At 42.4% G+C, this 7,388-nt stretch overlaps 1 protein-coding gene across 1 annotated transcript in view; it reads left to right on the forward strand.

Annotated features, from left to right (window-relative positions):
• Nucleotides 1–7,388, forward strand: part of AARS1 (alanyl-tRNA synthetase 1) — a 57,871-nt gene that overhangs the window by 1,452 nt on the left and 49,031 nt on the right. The window contains exon 2 of the mRNA XM_070500472.1: nt 2,917–2,998. The gene's annotated coding sequence lies outside the window, so the exon portion shown is untranslated. The remainder of the gene's footprint in view (nt 1–2,916; nt 2,999–7,388) is intronic.

The raw sequence follows: 7,388 nt of genomic DNA on the forward strand, positions 1-7,388 counted from the left end.
ATATTCAGGGTGACCAGATATCAAGGGTGGAGGATTCTTGCTAAATTGACTTAGCAAGTTTCTTGCTAAAACTGGGTTTTATAAAGGAATGCACAGATGGGCCAAGGAGAGGGTTCAGGAGCCTGACTAAAGTTTGGTCAAGCAAAGAAACTTTGTCAGGATCAGCTGGAACTCTTATAAGCTTCTGGAGGGAATGTGAAATGGCACAATGGTTTTGTATAAGTTTGGCAGTTTCTCCAGAAGTTAATATACAGTTACTTCATGATCCAGCAATTCTACTCTTAGTTATTATCCAAGAGATATGAAACATGTCCATAAAAAGACTTGTACACAATTGTTCATAGCAAATTTAGTCATAATAGCCCCAAACTGGAAACAGTCCAAATATCCATCAGCAGAATAGATAAATTATGGTATATTTATCCAATGGAATACTACTTAGCAATAAAAAGGAATAAACTACTGATACGCACAATGAAATAGATGAATCTTACAGACATTATGTTGAAGGAAAGATGCCAGACACAGGAGATGCATACTGTGTGATCCACTGATATGAGATTCAAGAATAGGAAAAATGAAATCTTTGGTGATAAAAATCAGAACAGTGGTTGCCTCTGGAGGGGGGATGTTTGGACAGGATGCAAAGAAACTTCCTGGGGTGATGGAAATGTTCTGTATCTTGATTTGGGTCCTGGTTACATAGCTGTATTTAAAATGACATTGAGCCAGCCCTGATGGCCTAGCAGTTAAAGTTTGGTGTGCTCTGCTTCGGGGGCCCAGGTTCAATTCCTGGGGGCAGAACCAAACCACAGCAGCCAGGCTGTGGTGTCAGCTCACATAGAAAAGCCAGAACTTACAACTATACACAACTATGTACTGGGGCTTTGGGGGGGAAAGGAAGAAAAAAGCAGGAAGATTGGCAACAGATGTTAGCTTACGGCAAATCTTCGCCTGCAAAAAAAAAAAGAGGTCATTTTATTGTATATAAATTATACCTCTCAATAGCGCTGATTAAAAAAGCAAAAGTAGGAATGAACTACTGATAGATGCAACAACACAAATGAGAGCTTTACCATCTCATGGACATTATACTGAACAAAAAAATCCAGACACAAAAGAATACATAGTACATGATTCCATTTATATAAGTTTAAAACAGGGATATCTAATCTATAGTGATAGAAATTAGAATAGTGGTTGCCTGGGGATGGGCAACCCCAGAGAACTTTCAGGGGTGATGAAAATGTTCTTTATCTTAATTGGAGTGTGGTTACATGTGTATGCAATTGTAAAATCTCATGGAATTGTACACCTAATATCTGTGCGCTGCACTCTATATAAAGTATATGTCAACTAAAAATAAAACAAAGAAATGAAAAAAACCAAAGTTTAAAATATACAGGTAGAAATAAATTTATTTGTATTGTTAAAAGGGCGGCGAGAGTAAGAAGGGTTTCTCAGCTCTTAACCATTCATCAAAACAGAGGGCACACACACACTAGGCTACAGAAGAAAGCATGCCAGATGCCATGTCTTCCCAAATGACACCGGCATCCTCACCACCAGTGAGCTGCTGCTTGGAGACTACATTATTAGGAGACAGCACCATGGTCTAACTCCATGTCAGCCAGCAACCTTGAGAGAGACTGCTGATTGGTTTTCTGAGTAATAATGCTCCTTCTATCTTACTGTTGTAACAGTTGCTTAGAAAAAAACAACAGCTAGATTTTGAGGCAGCGCTCCTTCGTATTCTTACCTCAGACATATACACAGCAAAGCTTTTCATGAAAATCAAAAGCAGCAACACCAAAAGACTCAGTTGTAAGTTCTTTGGGGCAGAGGATCTTGCTTAGAGCAAAAATTGAAGTCTGAGTGCCACTGCCGCCTTTGGATTGCATTTCAGTACAAAGTGCAGCTGCTCTAGCATTGAGGGGGTGATTCCTACAGTGCTTCCATTGAAACACAATTCCTAGAGCTAACTGTGGAATTGAAGATAGGATTTTTGCTTGCATTCGATTTGTAGGGTGTTTACTGAAATTTATTTTATTTTACTCACTTGCACCTATTGGAAGGCAGATTGCCATTTGTTTAATCCCAGTGAGTGCTCTCAGGAAAGTCTAGGCTGAGGCTCCAACTGGGACAATGAAACCAGCCAACCAGTCTTCACAGCAGCTCTGGGCAATAGAGAACTCTCTGCTAGAGCTCCCACTCCCTCCGTCAGCTAGTGTTCATGTTCCAAAAGGAGGGCACCCAGCTAGAAGCTACTGAGAATCCCACTCCTCCCTAGACCGGAGACCAACGAGAAGGGCACGTTCTCCTGAAGCTGCAGACTAGACAGCATCCTGCCCGGGTCACATTCACTTATACTGGGCAGATACCATAATGAGCTAATTTTTTTTTTTTAATGCATCCTACACGATTTACTTGAATCACCTCATTAAATTCTCACAACATTCCTACTGTTATCTCCATTTTACAGCTAAGGTTCAGAGAAGTTGACTTTCCCAAGATGGTGTGGGCTAATAAGTGGCAAATCTGGAATTTGAATTCAGGGCAGCCCAATTCCAGAGAGCGCTGGGCAACAAAACCAAAAACTGAGGGCAGAGTGAGGGGCTGGCTTTCCTGGAATGGGAGGACTCCTTTCTGGACCTAGCCTTTGACTGGGCCAAGGGGTATCCCAGACAAGAGTTCCACCTTCTATTCACGAGCCATGCAGGCACCTGATTGGCCAAGGCAGGACAAGCCAGTCAGTCAGCAGAGGGCAATAGCCTTCCTTGGGGCATTTTCTAACTGGCCAGTGGGGCCTGAATACCTCCTGAGATGCTGACTAGATGGGCTTGAACTGCATCTTATATGGAATTGCTTGATCACATGATGAATTTCGTCTTCATCACTCAACTGTCTCTCCCCTAGGTCACATTTAAGAGGTGAACAGAGAAGGAGCCTGCCAAGGAGACTGAGAAGTGACCAGAGAGAAGGAAGCACAGTAGGTGTGGTATGTCACTTTAGTCACACCAGAAGAGTGGTTAGAGGAAGGGATGTCCATAGTGGTAAATGCTGCTGAGGAGTCAGAAATGATAACTAAAAAGTGTTTTTTGGATTAGCAACATGTAGGTCATTGGTGTCCTTGGTGAAGGCTATTTCTAAGGATTGATGGGGTAGAAGTCAGATTGCAGAGGGATAAAGAGTGGGACTCAGTGTGTAGAAGCAACTCTTACAAGATTTTTGGCCATCAAGCAAAACTGTAAGGCTGGAAAAGGATAAAGAATAGAGAGAAGGTTGAATTTTAAATAGGAGATGGGTATGAACATGCTAAAATATCCATGAGAAAGTTAATGGGTGAAACTGAGGACAGCGTGGTAAGTGAAATAAGCCAGTCACAAAAAGACAAACACTGTATGATCCCACTTATTGAAGTATTTAAGATTAGTCAAGATCATAGAGTTGTCAGGGGCTGGGGAAAGGAGGTCATGAGGAATTATTGTTTATTGGGTATGGTTTCAGTTTTACCAGATGAAAAGAGTTATGGAAATGGATGGTGGTGATGGTTGCACAACATTCTGAATGTATTTAATACCACTGAACTGTATACTTAAAAATGGCTAAGATGGTAAATTTTATGTGTATTTTACCACACAAAAAAAAGCCATGAGCCGGCCCGGTGGCGCAGCGGTTAAGTTCTCATGTTCTGCTTCTCGGCGGCCCCGGGTTTGCCGGTTCGGATCCCAGGTTCGGACATGGCACTGCTTGGCACGCCATGCTGTGACAGGCGTCCCACATATAAAGTAGAGGAAGATGGGCACGAATGTTGGCTCAGGGCCAGTCTTCCTCAGCAAAAAGAGGAGGATTGGCAGTAGTTAGCTCAGGGCTAATCTTCCTCAAAACAAAAGAAAACAAAACAAAACAAAAAACCCCCTGGAAAATGAGGGGGTGCTAATGGTGTGGGTGAGGTTGGAAATATGAGAGGGAGAGTTAAATGGAGCAGTCCTTAAAAAGCCCAGGAGAGGGAATTAGGTGCACTGTAGAGGAATTTAGACAATAGGGAGGCTTCCGCCATTGTAACAGCGGGGAGAGGGAAGGATAGGTGTCCTTAGAGGAAGGTCTGTGGCAGAGGGTTGAGGGAGTTCGCCTATGCTGGCCGTTTGCTGGGGTTAGGGAGATTATTTACTGACAGCTGAGGGGGATAATGCAGTTGGAAGTTCGAGGTGAGTGAAAAGTCTTGAAATGGTCACAGAAGAGAGCGAGAAAGTGAACCAGAGAGGACTAATGATCTGTGAGGCTGGAGGCACTGCAGCTTTTTCTGAAGTTGTTCCCTTCATTGATGTCAAATATGAAATCAGATGAATAGAACAATATTTAATTTGTCCCTTTAGCATAATCCTCTTGTAGAAATTAACAAAGCAATGCTGTAACACTGGGACCTGTTCTGTTGTTAAACCTGGACTTAAATGGCGTTGGCTTATCCGGACAATTCCAAGCAAATTTAGAAACTGTTGGTGTCTAAGAGGAACACAGACCCAGAGAACAATACACCTAGCACACTTGGCCACACAACTTGACCAGGGCTGACTCCTGTTTTATCAAGTCTAAGCGTAGGGATGTTTGCTCTCAGGAATGAGCTAAACTAAGACCACTTGGCTTTTCTCCAATTGGGGAATTCCAAGGATGCTGGAAGCATATGGATGAGGTTACAGTAGTCCCCCCTTATCCACGGGGGATGTGTTCTAAGACCCCCAGTGGATGCCTGAAACCACAGATAGTACCAAACCATATGTATATACTATGTTTTCTCCAATACTGTACATACACACCTATGATAAAGTTTAATTTGTAAATTAGGCACAGTAAGAGATTAACAATAATAAAGTAGAACAATTACAATATACTATAAAAAAAGTCATGTGAATGTGGTCTCTCAAAATCTTATTGTATTGTACTCACCCTTCTTGTGATGATGTGAAATGATAAAATGCCTCTGTGATGAGATGAAGTGAGGTGAATGGCTTAGGCATTGTGATGGAGCGTTACACTACCATTGACCTGACCATACAGAGGATCGTCTGCTTCTGAACTGCAGTTGACCACGAGTAACTGAAACCTCAGAAAGTGAAACCGCGGATGAGAGGGGACAACTGTGTAACAGAACAGTTGTAAAGACTCACCAAATGTGTTCTAGTACTTCCAGAAGAGTTCCATCTAAACACCCACCCACCCATACACACCTTCCTGTGGGAGAATCTGGCTGTAGTCCTGGGCTATAAGGATGCACTGAAGAAAGATCTGCCCCCCAACCACCTCTGCCTACATCACTAAAGCACAGGCAGTGTGTCTCATCTGAGCAGCTGGCATCTCAGCCAGCCACTACTCTCAGGCTTCACCTATTAGTCTTTTCCTCCACCTACTATCCCCTATTTTACAATTAGAACTATTATGGAGAAGCCCTTGCTCTGCTGAATACTAATGCCAGATCAGTTTCTAAGCCAAGGCAGAAGCATCCAACAATGGGTTAGAGAAATAGAGGGCATAAGGTAGGAGTGTGACAAATACCCTCCAAGCAGATCTCCACCTGGCCTCTAACTTCCCACTAGGTGTTTGAAACTATTCTGGGGAAGCCCTGTCCCACTCAGGATTAGGAAAGCAGGGTACTGGAGCCCCTACCATCAGCCCCTCAGGTTCCCTCACCCCCAGTGTGTCATTTTGGGAAGATGCTACAATCTGAGTCAGACAACAGAATAAGGAACATTTACTCTCAAGCAGAAAAGCAGTCAGGTGGAACTGCAGGGATCTCCTAAGAACCCTGGTATCTATGTCCAGGACCAAGAGAACCATGAAGAGGGCCCCTGAAATCTACAACAGCTTGGGCAGTGTCAGAGAAGGAGAGGGGCCAGTTGCTTCTGTGTGACAGGTGACAGGCTTGGCATCATACATGCCGTGTATGACACTCATCCCTCATACTACCTGTTCTTTCCAAACCTTCGAGTTTCTCCCTAGAATTATTTTGTATAGTGCATCTAATTTATAAGAGCCAGAAGTCCTTTTTGGAATAACAAGTAGGTGTAAAAACCTACCCTTCTTCCTCTGTAATATCCCTCCAGTCCATTTCTTTGGTGTCCTCAGTACAACCAATGACATCCTGGTACTTGCTATGTGATGGGACTGATGCAATAATAATCTTCTAACCAGTTTCTCAGATGCCAGCCTTTTTCAGCTTTAATATATCCTGTACACCTCTTCTAGACCAATCCCCATCCCCCCCAAAAATCCAATTTCATCACTTCCTGTGATTTCAGCATCTATGACAATTTACTACTAAATCCAAATCCTGTTCAAACAATCAAATCTTCATTTTCTCCCTGACAAGTCTTTCTCTGCCCATGTGGCCAGGTTGCTCTCCTCACTACTCATGTGCTGTCTTTATCCTAGTGAAGTTGCTTTAGTCTTAATATTCCCTGCCCCTGGCTAGGGCACTCTTCTTGTCACTTGGAATCCCACTTTTCTCTAATAAGCAAACTCCACTCCTTCATGAAATCTTTAACCTCAGAAAACTTTCTGAAGACCAGTGACACTCTGAAATAGCCTTCATGTTAAATAATAAACAAGAGCTGAAACAACACAGGAAGAAGACTTATTTCCAAGCCCTATTTTTATTCCTTTCCCAAGACTAGAAAAATAGAATGTAAAGACTTTGTAATTGTTGGCATCTACCTTCTTTCTGATTAGTAAGCCAGCATCCTCTGGTTTACCAGCAGGAATAAAAGGAATGTGAAGAGCCCTCTGGCAACTGACTAGGGCCCTTGGCGTATGGAGACATCCCAACTGCTCATGTTGGAGCAGTGTCAATCAACTCTGAAATGGAATAGTAGTATCAGGTGATGACTAGCCTATGGAATAATACGTGAATCTTCACTTATGTATGATTACTAATACCAACAACCAAAAACATGCTGCTGTTTTCTTCTTATACTCATAATGATGTCTTAGTAACATGAACCCTTCATAAGTTCAATTAACATCAATAAAGAGTACATCAACAATTGATTAGTTGTTATGCATACAGCCAATGAATGACACTCAAAAAAAACCCAATAAAATCTGTTTTTTATGGATAATGAACATATCTACAATCTTCCATTGGACCAAAATCTCCTTTTCTCAAGTGAGTTTCTCTGTTCTAGGGCATACTTTATCATTCCATACATAGGAACTTACTAAAAACAGTAAAAGAAGCTCTGGGGACTGATGCTTACCAAAAGGCTCAATACATTTTTACATCACTGATGTCTCAAGACAGCACAGGGTCCCAGAGGCAGCTGTGGATCATTGAGCCCTGGCTACCAAGCACTGGCAGGAATGAATATGGACTGTGAAGGAATATGGACTGCAGT

This window comes from Equus asinus, chromosome 28 (assembly GCF_041296235.1).
Source record: "Equus asinus isolate D_3611 breed Donkey chromosome 28, EquAss-T2T_v2, whole genome shotgun sequence".
Classification (NCBI taxonomy): domain Eukaryota; kingdom Metazoa; phylum Chordata; class Mammalia; order Perissodactyla; family Equidae; genus Equus; species Equus asinus.